Source organism: Pleurodeles waltl, chromosome 7, assembly GCF_031143425.1.
Source record: "Pleurodeles waltl isolate 20211129_DDA chromosome 7, aPleWal1.hap1.20221129, whole genome shotgun sequence".
Taxonomy (NCBI): Eukaryota; Metazoa; Chordata; class Amphibia; order Caudata; family Salamandridae; genus Pleurodeles; species Pleurodeles waltl.
Window position 1 is genome coordinate 707,184,428 of NC_090446.1, and position 16,216 is coordinate 707,200,643.

Genomic DNA, 16,216 nt, shown 5'->3' on the forward strand with positions numbered 1-16,216 from the left:
GCGCCAAAAACTCCATGCTCAACAAACCTAGATTTCATAATCAGCAAGTTGGCTTAAGAGCTGAAGAGGTTAGCCACCCAGCCCCAGTACAACATTTTACCTCTGGATTTAGGCCATGATGGACTATTTACCGGTTGCAATTTGCAACTAGTATTTTTGTGACCAGTAAACAAATTTCAAGAACGGACCTGGGTACTAATAAGTCAGACCAAACAAGTCTCATTCAGAGTGGGTCATAATGTAACCTACCACATGAATATAAATAAAGTATGGTCACAATCTAAGACTGGAGCCATTACATGGGCTCTGGCCTGCTCGGGTTGGCAGACCACCATGCCTGTGACAGATTTACAATATAGTAATGTTTATTTTCTTCTTACTTTTTAAATGCTGCTTGTTTTCCGAAAAGGAAATGGTGATGTATTTTTTTTTTAATGTTACTTTCTTTTTTAAGTTTGAATGTTGGCACACGTCCTCTTACTACTGCCTACTCCCCACTAAACTGTATTTTTATTTTTTTATTTTTACATTCACAAAAGGGTGTTGGGGGTGCAATGGCAATCCTCTTTTGCAAATGGGTTGTCACTCCAACTCAATAGTAATTTTCTTTTCAATGCTCTGCTACTGGATTTCAGTTGCAAAATATTGATATACTGCATACCAAATCGGTACTTAAAACAAATCTAAAACTCTCCTTCAAATACTGAAAATGTATGGGGGTGCAATTCCATTTTGAGAGTGGGTAAAATATTACCTACTCCTAATAGGGGATTCCTTTATTAAAAAAAAAAAAAAAACGTCTGCAGTCGCAAATTCCAAATAAGTGTCTACAATCATAAAAATGGTTTGTACATTTGGCCATCAGGTACTTTTTTGGAAGTCGAAATCCTCCAGTAAGGCAAGGCTGAAAAATGGGCAGAGCTTGACAAGGCTAGATACCCTTACCAAGAGGTCTGCTGAACCAATGTTCAGTGTGAAAAAAGTTCAGTGGAACAAACCTAATTTTCTTGAACGCCTTGGTTGCGACCTACCTGGGCACACTTAAGCATCTTGTGCCATTCCTCCATAGGATGAAAAAACATGATTGAGTCCCACCTTTTTCAAAGTTTTGGGAAAGTTCCTCTTGGTCAGGCCTGAAGCCCCCAGCGTCTCAGGACACGCTTCTAGGTACTAGGTCTCTTCCCAACCAGATCTCTTGAATGATCTAGTCTTCTGTGGTCAGCTCGGCCCTGCTGGAATCAGAAGTCCTTCAGTTTTTTGTGCCAATGGCGCCATAAAAATGGAGGGCAACCACTTGACTCTTAAGAGATTTCTCATCTTGCAACAGGTCTGCCTTTTTCACCTGGAGTCTTCTTAGGTTCAGCAAAGTTCTGAGGAAGCAGAGGTGCCACATTTATCCTTCCAGTAATTGGAGAAATTCTACCATCCAAACCACAATATTTTTTTGCAGCTCTCCCACATACTTTCACAGCACCATAATATCACCCAGATGCCCCTGTTTCAAAATTGCAAAATACAGCAGCCACCAGGGAGGCCTGGTTGCAATTTCTAAGCCACTCCCATATTAAGATTAGCTCCCCCTCCCACCTGATATGGGTACAACTGTTTTTTCTGTCCAACTGTGGCTGGAGTCAGGCTGTGCAGTTCTAGAAATGAACAGAAGATGCTCTCCTTGGCATCTTCTAGACAAAAGAGATAGTGCTAAAGTTGCCCTCTTTTGTGTCAGTTGTTCGTATCCACTCTCAGTTAGCTAATGCCTGCTAAGTGGCAGCAGCTAACACCCATCAACCCCTCCTGGACTCAGAGGCATGTCACTGTCCACTGATCCAAGATCATTAGCGCTCCCAGCCAATGATGTGTATTCCAACTCTGGAGGTAGTATGCGTGGCACAACTCGCTTTAAGCCACGTCTGATTTAGGAAACCTAAAACACATTTTCATAAAGTTCCTGTCTGCTATGTTATCAACTTTATGATTTCATCCTCAAATAATATTTAAAAAAACCAAGCAGAAATAATTTTGAAGCATTATTGTTGTTTTTTGCTAAGTGAGATTAGGAATTAAGTTTTAAATCCAGTCTAAGCTCACTTAATGAAAAAGTCTACAAGGCCTACTGATTGAAATAACTTCGTAGTGTGCCCTACATTTATGTATTAGAACACTGTCATTTTAGGCTTACAATACACACTTTAGAAGGACTTATGAAGATGCAAAATAGATTTTCCTAAATGGCAAAGGCTATTTTACCTGCCATAAATTGTATTGGTAGTACATTTTCTTTACTTCTTGCCATTTTATATGTCAAATGTGAAATAATGTTGTTGGTGTTAATTAAACCAATGGATTAATGCTGAATAATTGACTTTGAGAGTGGTGAGGGAAATGACCAGGAATATTTACATCTTGAAGAAGTCAATGGGGGTGCTGTGACCTGATAAATCATGAGCTAATAATTGGCTTTGATTGAACTATGGTTTAAAATGGGTACTATACCTTACAAGAAGCAGGAAGCTACTGACAACATTATTTGCCAAAAAAAATGTGTTGAAAAAGAATTTGATTATCACATCTTTATTAGCGGGAAAGGTTCAGGAATGTAGGTATTCTGCAGAAATCAACGGAGATATTGTGACCCGATTAATTGAGGGTAAATGAATGATCGCAATAGGACTTAGGCAAAAAATTGGTACTAAACCTTAAAAGATGTAGGAAGACACTGACACCCATGCTGTCTTTCGTACTGACTCATTGATTATTTTAAAGACACTTTGTTTAGCTTATTTTTTTATCATATTTTAAAATTCTGATGCTTGAATTGTATCAGCGACCAATGAACTGACTAATAAAGGAATAATGCTTGATATTGTATTTGCAGTATATATTAACTCGTCTGTTTCAACTAAATTGGGAGGGTAATTTGACCTCTTTTAAAATCACCTTCACAAATGCACATGGTGGTCAGTAATAGGCCTGTGTGCCGAATCACATCACCATGTCTGTCAGTTCTTGCACTGTTTAATTTTTAAATGAAATGATAAAGTATGTATTCTTCATAAACATACCTGTTCGTGCCTCCTTTTTCTCTCCGAAACCCGCTTTGAGAAACACTACAGCGCTGTGAGGCTGAAGTGCGAGGTCGAATGTCAAGGCAGGAGGAGAGTAAACTTTTGCATGTATATATATATATATTTTTACCTAGAGGCAGTCGCCACAAAGTATAGTTAGGTCTGCTTTGAAATAGAAAGAGCATATTTTTGTTATGCTAATAACTTAAAATGGACCCCTTTGGAAAATATTCACAAAACTTTACAAAAAAAAAGTTCATCCACTTCAGCTCCTTGGAAAGTTTCAAGGTGATCCGTTAAGCAGGAGTCGAGAAAGAAACAAAAAAATCCAATGCTTTTTGTATAGAAATCTTTAGGGCAGGCTACAGCAAAAACTGCTAAACGTAATTACTCCAAATGTGTCAGGAAGCTAGATTTTGGTCAGCAGATTGTGCTTCTTGTTTTACGGTGTAAATCTGTGCAGATAATTTCTAAAAAAAAAAAAAAAAAAAAATAAGGGTGAAAAATGTATTGTATATCTGGACATTTGGTCAGCGAGGGGCTCTAGAGACTCTCACAGGACACGGGAGCGCCAATTTAACAAACATTGGCAAAGCCAATAGGTTTTGCCTAAGCGAGATCTATTGGCTTTGTCAATATTTTTGACATGTTTTGTAGCAATGCGGGTTGCTGTACATGTGTAAAAAACAAACAAGAAGAAAAAAATATTAATCAAAGAAAGCAACAGATGTGTAAAGTGAAGTGCCCTAAAGGCAGTTTCAGATAGAGCAAAATGGACCCGAAAGTATGGCCGCTTTTTTACATGAGTACCAGTTACATTACGTAAGGACACATTCGTTTAGGTTTATTTTTAAGGGAAGGGAGATTAAATGGTTTGCCCAAAATCACAGGATGTTGAGCCAATGCTGAGACTCGAAACGGGTTCTCTAGTTCTAAAATCGGCAGCTGTAGGCAAAAGCTAAAAAAAAAAAAAGTATTATTGCAAGCACTAAGGGCACTCTGTGTTTTGTTCTATGTAAAGGGGAGGAAAAACAGAATGCAAATGATTAATCGTTATTCTTATAGTCCTGTGATCTCACAGTGTCTCCTCTGTGCTTTTGACGCATTTTTTTTAATATTTCTGCAATGCAGTCTGCTCACAGTGACCATATGATACCAGACAGTGTGAGAGCAAGGTGACCCCCGGCGCTGGCTGAGTTATCCTAAACACGGCAGGGTTCTGGGGTTCGCAAGGAAGTAGCACCGCAAGGCAGCATCAGTCAAAGCCTTAAAAGTACTTCACTAAATGTGGGCAGTGGAAGGATACAAGTTATCCAATCATGTGGATAGTAAAGAAGTGTGGTCCAGGGGAGGGGCCAACACAGACGGAAGGAAAGAGATTCAATAAGAAGCACACCAGGATGACAAAGTCAACCAATGAACTGGCCCAAATCCCACTGTAATCATTCACATTGTCAAAAACAGGTCTTTGACAATAGAAAGTTGTCTGCAGGCAATTCCTAAATAAACAAAAAACAGAAATGGAGGTGCAAAAGGTAACAAAAGGCCCTGTGGCCGAAAGAACACTTTAAGCCTGTTTAACAGGTCACCAAAGAGCATAAAAGGAAGGTTCATTGGTGGCTGGTAGTAGCACCAACCTGGAGTTGCAATAGGTTTCCAGGGAACCAAACTTGCATAAAGACTTATTAATCAGTTTACAGATCTATTTTTTTCAATTTTCAAAATGTCAATACTGCACTAAAACTAGCTGACCATCAGAATTACTTCAGATTATGTATTACAATCAAACTTACAAAGTTCGACTAACGCAAACGTGTACGACTATTTTTCTAAAGTGGCATTGATTACTTATGTATAGCTCCTAGCTATGCACACCGGAAAAATCAAGTAGTGAAACTATATCATTAGAGAAGTATGTAGCTATACCTACGACCACAGGAATTAAAACAACAGTAAAAAAATTCTACTCCATCAGTTATGGATTTCTCACATGTTGGGTTCATCAAAATATATGAAAATAACACGAGTCCCTCGCCAACTAAAATTTCTTCCCAGGACACACTGAATTGGCATTTTTAGCAAAAAGGTAAAAGAAGTACTTATTCCCCAAGAAAATGTAATAGTTGTTTTTTGTTTGAATGTGAACATTTTAAGCAACCCCTTCCCCGGGTGAAGGCCTGACAAGGCCATTTATGCCTAAAGTGAAAGATACTGTGATGCCATTATTGAAAAATGCACTCAGAATGGTTCACTTTGGAGTATTAAATGGTAAAGTATGTCAAACTCAGTAGACTGAATATAGATGTAATAAAACGCACCACAGATATAACATGGCAGACATTCACTTTACACAGTGGAGTTAGAGGAAAAAACACTTTAAAGTTCCTAGCAAAGAGAAAAGAAATGGAACTGAAAGACTGTAGCAATACAAACATCACTTACCAGTACAGTGCTATAAGTATAAAGGCTTTAGCATCATTTGTAAGAGATGCGGAGTGAGAAATGGTGAATGCGTGTTCTGGTACACATGTGGACCAGTGACTGTTTTGTGGGTGCTTTGTTACAGAGCAACAAAAATATCAGATTACTTTAGAGCTATGCGGGTAAACTGCAAAAGGAGCAGATGTACATGCATTGTCAAGCACACTGTGAAGGGTATGGTGGCTAATTGAGTAAGCAGTGGTGCTTCCTAAGTACAGTTCACAGTCCGGAGCACTGGAACTCTGTTGAAGTGAGTATGTCACAAAAAGATGACACCGTCCTATATAGTCATCGGCATTCAATCTATAGTGCCGACTCATGTCCTCCAACAAACCGGACCTCTCTTTATAATGGATAAACCATAATGTATGCACATCTTGTGATCCCTGGAAATGGCAAAGGACCGCCCCCGCAGGGGGCATCAGGGGCCGGCGCATTAACCGCCGCCGGGGACCCGGAAATTAGATTTCAATGCCGCCTCAGCGGCAATTCAATGAAGGACATCCAGCATTCCCTCTCAAGGGAGAGGGAGGAGCCCCCTAGGACGTCTGGCCAATGGGGGGTACAGCAACAACAAAGAAAAGTACAAACCCTCAAATGGGTTGGGGTGACACCACCCCGCCCTCAGTGTGGAGGGCGGACTAAAAAGATTCTGCTGCCCAGGCAGAATTCACTTTGTGGGTCACGAGGTGGGGCAAGAGCGAGCACCGTGGTGAAGCGATGGCACGCTAGTTACTATGGGGGCAGTTTGCCGTTTCTTTTTCCCCCTTTGTTACCGGGGCTATCTTACGAAGTGTGCCGCAGGTACACTGGAACCGGAGCCCAAAAGCGTAAAGAGTCATTGGTGTTTGGTTGTTATTGCTCAAGCTGAGGTTGGGGATAGTATAGTGCAAGCGCTTATAGAGTGGCTTAATTTATCCTGGGTGCTCAGCAGTTCTTAACCCTAGCGTGACTACCTTTGGCAGGAGAATGCACACTGCATGGGTACTAGCATAAGGTTTGACTGCTGACAATCGCGTGTTAGCCGCCAGCGGTTGCAGCAGTGCAAAATCAGTAATAAAAAGATGCCGGAGCCCATTGACCGTGACCAACATGCAGCGGCTGCAATTAAGGTGCGAACACAGAATACTGAGGCAGCGCAATCCTGAAACCTTATCAGGCCTCTGGCTATCCGTCTAAAACCACCCACTGCACCTTCAGCTTACTGTGCAGTTTCGCCCTTAGGGTCGCCTTTTTATTTCCCTCTAGCTAGATTTGCATTGTGCCAACATTATTTGGGTTAGGCAGGAAGTAAGTGTTGCCCCCCCAAGATAGGGGCTGTGCTCCGGACCGGAAACAACAGACACAAGTTAAGCATCGGGTGGCAGGGGCTTGGCACGCAGCGGGACTGGCCAAAAAATAAAATAAAAAAAAACATTGAGTTAACTGGGGACCATGTTGAGATTCTGACTGGGATACTTCTCTGTGCGGTCCAATGCAAAGGCCACTGGTCAGGAAATCATATACAATTTAATATTCATAACAATTTGATTGAAGTGAGCAAAAGACAAATAAAAAAATAAAATTAAGAATAATTAACATGGCGAACGCATTAACAGTGCACAGCTATGGTGTAGCAAAATATACAGCGGGTTCATTGTTCGACCTAAAAAAAAAAAAAAAAAAAAAAACGCGACATTTAACAGGGGGAATTCATTAATGGTGCACAGCTATGATGTAACAAAATAGGCAGCGGGTTCATTTGGCCTTAAAAAAAAAAAACAGGTCAATTAAATAGCACCCCTGGGCATGGCGGAGGAAGAACTGGGAATGATTTTGACAACACAGCGTATTTGGTTTGGAAACAGGATGCTAATTCACATATAATTAATGAATGTCGGTGTTTCCCACCCTCCTTGTTTCCATTCATGTAACGTATTGTCGAGGCGAGATGAAACACGGACGGGTGGAAGATGAGCCAGGTGCAGTGGGCGCAAGGGGGAAAAACCCAGAGGAGGCACTCCAACTCCCAAAGATCCGGGAGGCATACGCTAATCGAAGCCGAACACAGCACATTCAGGATGCGCCAGGGAAGAATACAAATGACAGACAGGCTGTCACAAGGATGGGGCAACAAAATCAGTGATCCTTGGGAGGCCTGACGGTCGGGACACTGAGGGGCCCTGGTGCTGAGCTGAAAGGTTACCAAGGGCGGCACCAAAAGGATGGAAAAGGAGCAAACCCCAAATAACGAAAGTGGGGAGCCGCCTGGCGACGTAAGCCCCTCAGGCGGCGTGGCGGAAAAAGGGGCACATTGGTTAGTAAAGGAGGCACACCGGTGGGCGGTGTGCCGGAGAAAGGCTACTTACCTTGGGATGCCTTACGGCAGGGTAAGGAGGCCGATGGGGGAGTAAGCGGAGCACGGCACTCGCGGCCCAGACCCGCCGGTTGGCAGGGCACAAAATGGACAGACAAGGTAGCGAGTTGAGCCTAACAGCACTAAGAGGCTACCCCCCTCACGATCAGAGAAAAGAACCAACAAAAATGGATGCGCCCAAAAAGCAGCATGAAGGATGACCTCAACAACAATAGGTGTCAGAGTTATGACAAGCAAATGGCAAGGACTTGACTGATTCATAGCAGAGATGATGTCAGGCAGCAAAGTTATGATCCTGGAGAAATGATTTATATATGGTATATCAACTGTGATTTATGACCTGTCTCAAAATTACGATTTACAATCATAACGAAGGCAATGTGTGGCACAAAAAATGATTTACGACATTATAATAATTTATTGCATTATCGTTGTGATTGATGACTGAACCTAATGAGTGATGAGGTCAAAGATTGTCGCAAAAGTCTATGCTTGTAATAAAACTGCGGCCCAGTATTCCCACAAGAGATTGCAAACACACTTGTTTGTCGTGAATTTGTTACATGTCTATGGGGAAGTACATTAATTGGAGTGGGCCAAGTGCGGGGGTTATGGCAAAGGACCGCCCCCGCAGGGGGCATCAGGGGCCGGCGCATTAACCGCCGCCGGGGACCCGGAAATTAGATTTCAATGCCGCCTCAGCGGCAATTCAACGAAGGACATCCAGCATTCCCTCTCAAGGGAGAGGGAGGAGCCCCCTAGGACGTCTGGCCAATGGAGGGTACAGCAACAACAAAGAAAAGTACAAACCCTCCAATGGGTTGGGGTGACACCGCCCCGCCCTCAGTGTGGAGGGCGGACTAAAAAGATTCTGCTGCCCAGGCAGAATTCACTTTGTGGGCCACGAGGGACAGCGCGCGGGAGCGCGAAAACCCACCAACCCACACCGGAATAACAGCATTGTCGCAGGGCTGAGTGGACAAGCGGACGGCGGTAAAAGGGGCACATTGGTTAGTAAAGGAGGCACACCAGTGGGCGGTGTGCCGGAGAAAGGCTACTTACCTTGGGATGCCTTACGGCAGGGTAAGGAGGCCGATGGGGGAGTAAGCGGAGCACGGCACTCGCAGCCCAGACCCGCCGGTTGGCAGGGCACAAAATGGACAGACAAGGTAGCGAGTTGAGCCTAACAGCACTAAGAGGCTACCCCCCTCACGATCAGAGAAAAGAACCAACAAAAATGGATGCGCCCAAAAAGCAGCATGAAGGATGACCTCAACAACAATAGGTGTCAGAGTTATGACAAGCAAATGGCAAGGACTTGATTGATTCATAGCAGAGATGATGTCAGGCAGCCAAGTTATGATCCTGGAGAAATGATTTATGTATGGTATATCAACTGTGATTTATGACCTGTCTCCAAATTACGATTTACAATCATAACGAAGGCAATGTGTGGCACAAAAAATGATTTATGACATTATAATAATTTATGGCATTATCGTTGTGATTGATGACTGAACCTAATGAGTGATGAGGTCAAAGATTGCCGCAAAAGTCTATGCTTGTAATAAAACTGCGGCCCAGTATTCCCACAAGAGATTGCAAACACACTCATTTGTCGTGAATTTGTTAAATGTCTATGGGGAAGTACATTAATTGGAGTGGGCCAAGTGCGGGGGTTAACACCCAGACTGGTAAACCGCTTTAGGTCCTTAGGATGGCCCAATCAATAGTCCCATCCATCCTTCTTTACAAAATTCAAGTCAATGAGTCAGTACGCAGTATTCTATGGCTCATGCCCAAGTGAGTAGCACAGGGGGTGTGGAGTCGGGTTTTTTCTGTGATGCTATTATGCACTGAACTTTGGGATGGGAGGGTAGCAAACAGGGACTTAAATAAAACTAACAATAGGCTCCAGCATCATCTCACTCAAAAGTGCATTACACATAAGCAGATTACCATAAAACTGCAAATGTGTACCCACATTGGTTCTGTGATACAGCTGCGCTAGAAACATTTCCCAAAACCTCAAATTAAAGTGCATGTGTGCAGTACGTACCAGCATTCCTTTGTTTTCAATACTTACGACTACAACAAACCATGTAACTGAAAAGTAACTATAAAATAAAAGGCAGAACCGAGCAAAGGAGCTGCGACAAGAAATGTCCAGCTGTTCACCTACTGAAAGTACTTACGCTAGAGAAACATTTCTTTCAAGATCAATGCCATATGCCTGACACACTAGAAACAACTGGAATTTGTACACAAGTTGATGAAGTTGCTTGGGGGGGCAAGCTTAAAAGGAAGTTAGAGAAATAATCCCACGCATAGCGCAAGAGGGCTACACATTAGTAAGAGCAGTTAAAATGCATTAGTGGGTTGCGCTTCCGCTGCCAAGATCTTTGTACAAACAACAGCTACCAGGTACGAAACCCCAGGAACACTGCCACAAATCACGTTACAAAAGAGGAAAGAATGATGATAGATACATTCTTCGGAGCAAGTTGTGTCAAAGCTAAAGAAGTTCTGAACAGAACAGCACGGTGTCAGCTGTCACAGAATAAAGCCAAACAGAGGCTGGGCAAGTAATGCGTTTAAACGTATTCGGGTGCAAGGATGCACACGGGATAGTATCACTTGTTGACATTTTACCCCAGTGTAGTTTACTAACATTATTAAGAAAAATCTGTGAAAGGTTTACAGTTGCGGGCAGGGGGTAGGCGTAGGCTTTATAGGCCAGAAGCCCTACAGGGGGGACAACAGAGACGTGCACTCTACCTAAATGTGGTTTTGGTATTCTAAATGCTAGTACCTATGACCTACCTGATAGAGACTATAGGGTAGTGGTGAAAGAGGCCTGCTGTACGGGTTAAAATGGCAGGTCATCTATATAGGATGCAAACACTATGTTAGTTACTCATACATTCCCTTTCAGGTCATCTACATGACTAGACACTGAAGCGAACAAGGCAAAGGTCCAAAAGAGCACATTCGCAAACGAGCATGAAAAGACGCCACGTGGCACAGCAAAATGGTAAAAAAAGTTTGTTGAAAGCTCATGGCTAGTGGAAGGAAACAGTACATCGTTCAAGCTCCTCGGAGCAGCCGAAGCGGAGGAAAGAAAACTAGAGTGACCAGCGAAGCTACCAATGGTAAGTAATGCGTGGGCTGTGGGCGGGGTATAGGTCCCTTCTAAGATTTTTTATTTATCACAAAGGGTTTCGTAAGCACAGTGAGTAAGCCCTCATCCGCAGACAAAACCTAAAAATGTAGCATTCTGATTGGCCCAGGGAGCTTTTTTTCCCCTTTGGACCATCTCACTCCAGTGGCAGTCAGACTCCCACAGGAGCAAGCGCTGTGAATGGCTGTCAGCAACATGAGAAAACTGATGCTGGCAGACATTACAGGACTCAGGGACTTAGTCCCCTGTCCTGAAAGAAAAAAAAAAAAGAAAAAAATAGTATAAGCCAGGAGCTTTGAAAATGCTCCCGCCCACTGGGATCAGACTTTTGACATATTTCCCTGCTCAAACTTGTGCAGGCAGGGAAACAGATCAAAACATTGCACCAGCCCTTTAAAATAAAAAGGGCCCTGGGGGATGAGTCCACAGGACCAGACCCCGTGACCAACCCATTCCCCTCCCGCGCCGGCCAAAGGCCGGGTGGAATTGGCTGCCTTTTGGTGGGGGTTGTTGACTACAGGCCAGGCCTTGTGGACAATACCCAGCCACACACTGCTGAAAACAGTGCCCAGTGAGGGGTTGGTTGCATGCGGGGGGCACTGTGCAAGACCAAAGACCCTGTGCAGTGTGGCGTTAGTTGCCTTTACAGGGGTTGGCCGCAGGGGCTGGATGTGTGCAGTGGGGGGGATTGGATTACTTATCATATTTAAATATTACTTAACATTACAAAAACTCAGAAGTTCACTGAAAAAAACAAAGTGTAAAGCAACGTTATAGTTAGGTGTGATTAAAAGATCTGTTTTTCTTTTTTTTTTAAATCCTTAGAAATTCACTGAAAAAAACAATAGTTAAAGTAACGTTATAGTTAGGTGAATTTGTCAGTGACAACATTTAGGTTTTGAAAAACCAAAAACACAGCAGTTCACAAGTTAAAGTTAGCAGAGTTAACTATAACTTGCACCCCGACACAGAGCTCACATATGACATCACTCATGTCACTGATGTCATGTCAAATGACATTAATGACAAGACTGATGACATCATCCCAGCTTCTTTTGTACATATCCCTTTTTAAACGGGTATAGCATTAGCTTGGAAAGTAAGTGCAAAATGACTCAGAACAAGATGAAGCATCCTTTCTACCATCATAGATACAACCAATAGATAAAGCAAGCTTGTGTAATTTGCAACATTGACCTTATATTAAACACTTCATGGGTAGTCGAGTTCATGTTGACTATTAACCACAGATGAAAGGGTAACCTACCCTGCACACGTTCCATCTGTATACAATTGTTCCTCCGGATACTTAAGTCCTCTTACATAACTAATGGCCTATGAGGGACACTCTTTATCTGTATCAAAACCCTGACAGTCACTGAACCTACATTAAGGAATGAAGTGCATATGAGTAGAAAAGTGGGTACTGTTAACAGTGGTTACTCTATGGAGAGAGCTCACTCTATGCCACACCGTTTGCAGGCAGTGAAACTCTCATGAGAAATACACAACAGTATTAACAAACATTTGCAATACAACAGGTCTGGCGTTTGCTCGTGTTAGAGCTATTAGCATTGTAAACTCCTAACTGGACATTTCTTGCCGCATAAACCAACAATGAAAAGTAAAACAGTTTCACATATGGTAGCCAATGGTTGCCATGAGCATGATGGAGACACAGAAAAGGAAACAGAAGTTCGCTCGCAGAGAAACTTAAATCGGCAAAAGTGCAATTATCCATGTAACCAGCAAAAGTGCAATTATCCATGTAACCAGCAAAAGTGCAATTATCCATGTAACAGGGTCGATATCATGCAAAGCGCTCAACTTCTGCCCAGCGAGATCGCGCTACGCAGGAAATGAAAAGATAAGGTAGTGCAGAAACCAGATGAAAACACAGAGCCTCGTATGTTTTTTGTAGTTTACCAGTGTGCTCGAGGAGGGCTAAACACCAGAAAAGCCTTTCACAAATGGAATAATTCGATTTTTAAAAAGGCAAGCCCACAAACTAATGAAAGTGATGGGCGTGACATAGGCATGGTTAGAGGCCCACAGAGAGATTAAAACATGGCCCGGAGGCTTGGGCGTGCTCGACCCTAAAAAGCATCTACTGATCACAGTGTACACTCTACGCAAACGTGTCCAAAAAGTGACTATTCACTATACAAATAACCAAGGTCTGAAGGTGCTAATTATCATACTACCTGGAGCCTTCATACTGTGGTGAAGGCTTTACAGTCTTCTGTGTTAAGTGGAAACTGGTATGCTGAGACGATTCTGTCCAATAACTCAAAGCTGCTTCCAATATTTAGGGCCTGATTTAAATGTTGGCGGGAATGGTCCTGACATAGACTTTTCAACTGGAAACCCGTCCGCTACTGTGAGGGGCCAACCACCGAATTTAGAGGTTAGTGGTCCCATAGACAAAAGCCTGCATTAGAACTGCCACGTCTGCTGGGAAATACCACCCGTGTCGACGGTGGAGAGGGAAAAGGGGATACAGGCAGGAACCTAGACACCCTTCCCCCGTGCAGATTTGGATATGCTGCACCCAAACAAAAAAAGTAGCAGTTAGACCTCCATGTAAGAGTTGGCAGAATTGAAACTCACCTTTTTAGGTCGATTGCGCAACCTGTTGTAAGTATTCCGTGGGCTTTTTAACACCTCCATCACTTTCATTCGTTTGTGGGCTTGCCTTTCAAAAATTCCTTGATGTCATTGGCAAATGTTTTACGTTTGTCCCACCTTGGAGCAGAATTGTTACCGCCTAGCAGACTGACCCTGTTACATGAATTATTACACAATTGCAGATATACTCCAGCGTGGGCAACCCTTTTGTTTTCTTTTGTCTCTCCCCTTCGTGCTCCATGGTGCTCAGAGCACGAAGGCACAGAACAGTGCAAACTCCATCAGCAGTATTGAAGCGCTGGTCACATTGTTCACAATGTTACCTAATCAGAGTCATTTCTTTTGGCTCTCCCCTTCATGCTCCATAGCTTTCACAAAAACACTTGTAAATAATAAATGCTTTATGTAAAAAACACAAAAATCTTCAAAGTGGATCTCCCAACACAGCAGGAGAGACAATACTACAATATTCACTGCAGTTAGGAAACCTGCCCCATAATGCTTTGCAGGCCATTTCTTTTAGAAAACATTTTTGCTCATAACTCAGTCTATGGTGGTCCTACGACAATGGGACCACCCACAAAACGTTCATGACAATATGCTCTGTCTACATCAACTCTGGGACCCCACACTAAGTTAGCGAGGAACCCAAAATATGAACCCCTTTCACCATTCAGTGTCTTTTTAAGCTCTCTCATGGTTGTAACTCTGGTTTTACAGCTGGAAGTACTTTGTGTTTATTAAGGCCTTGTTTGTAATTCTATTGAAGTAGGCCTGCTATCCCTACAAATGTGTAATGCGCTATGCCCTCTAGGGGCTAAATATATGGCTACACTGCATTACTTTCTGACATTTTCTTTCATGGGGTTATGCCCTCTAGGGGCTAACTATATGGTTACATGACCATGTTTCTTACAAATGCTATTTTCATTGTAGTGTCCTCTAGGGGCTGTTCTGAGCATTACAGTCTATTTCTGCAGTTTATTTCTGATAAAGGTTTTCATTGGGTTTGCATGATAATTGTATATGTTTTCTCTCCTTATTGCAATTATGACCATGATTCAGGCCAACTTAACATCCTTATTACACTAGGACTGCTTGAACACTCATGATATGTTTGGATGACCCTTCTAGTTTATATCTCACATCACTCCTCTGTAGCTGTCTTCTGTCTTTTTTTGGGGAAATGTGTTAGCCAGCCAGCAACTCTGATGGTGGGGTGGTGAAAGTGGTATTCAATAGGAATTAGCATGGCAGATTTAAATTAAGATGCTAAATGGGAACATTTTCATTTTTTGGATGCAGATAGAGGAAAAAGGTAAATGGAAGTGCTTTAGTTATATGCAGGGTCACTGGAATTATGTGGGAGGAAAATACAAAATTATGAGGCAGAGTTGATCAGTTTATGTGGCAAGAAAGGTCCAGTTATGAATTTACAACACCAATAGCTCCAACTCAAGCAAATGTGAGACCTATTGCATTACAAATGTTTACTTTCTGAGGCCACCCCAGTCTCCGACTGGACAACACCTGCCATCACTGCGCCACCCCGTGGTCACTGCACAAAAGGCTGGGCCGACAGCAGTCATGTACATGTCACAGTAATTTATTTAAATCACTGTGACATGCATATGTTGGGGACATAAACGGGCTGGACACGAATGGGGCCACACTGGTACACATATCGCACACATACACAACTGTAGGTGCCAGTATTCACTAACAAATGAATGCTGGCACCACAAAGACCATACATTCACACCTGTCAACTGTGTCCATATGTGCACATTGCCAGGGGACCTTTACCTCTCATATTGTGCTGCGAGTTGTGTGTGTGAGTCAGTACATGTATGTGTGTATGCGGTGCAATTGGCTGGGCAAGGGGGAAGGAGCTGGAGTGGGTGATGTGGTTGTGTTTGTATATATGTCACTTGCATGTGAGGCCGATGTGTATGTTGTGTTGCCATGTGACACATTCAAGTAAGTGTGATAGCTGTGTGGTGGACGTAGTTATGATGTGTGTAGTTAGGTGTGTGTGTTTGTGTAGCTGTGTTGGTTGTTGTGGTTGTGTCGTGTGTAGGTGCAGTGTCAATGAGGTGTCTGTTGTGGCACGGATGCATGTCAATGTGTGTTTTCAGCATGGACAGGTTGTGTTGTGTCGGAATGACAATGCGTTGTGTCAATGTGGTTGGTTGCGTAGTGTGTAGAGCTGGGGTACACCTATGGCTAAGGGGCAGTGTTTCTGTGTGTCATGTACCTTTCTTCCATAGCCCCTGACATTGTACAAAGTCCTTTGGGTCCAGCCGCCATCTCCCTCCGTCAGTGAACCACCCACAGTCCACCACTTGCAGAGCTGTAATATCTAAATATGGGGGCGGAAGACAGTTTTCTCAGGTCCACGGCTTGGCGGTGCAACCGCCAATATCAAATCAGGCCTATAGTATGTAGCACCTAAAATCTTTGCAAAGCAGGAAACTTCTTCTTCAGTACCAAAAAAACTTGCGT

At 43.0% G+C, this 16,216-nt stretch overlaps 1 protein-coding gene across 2 annotated transcripts in view; it reads right to left on the reverse strand.

Annotated features, from left to right (window-relative positions):
• RAD50 (RAD50 double strand break repair protein) overlaps nt 1–16,216 on the reverse strand; it is a 484,618-nt gene that overhangs the window by 443,400 nt on the left and 25,002 nt on the right. The gene's annotated exons all lie outside the window — the stretch shown is intronic.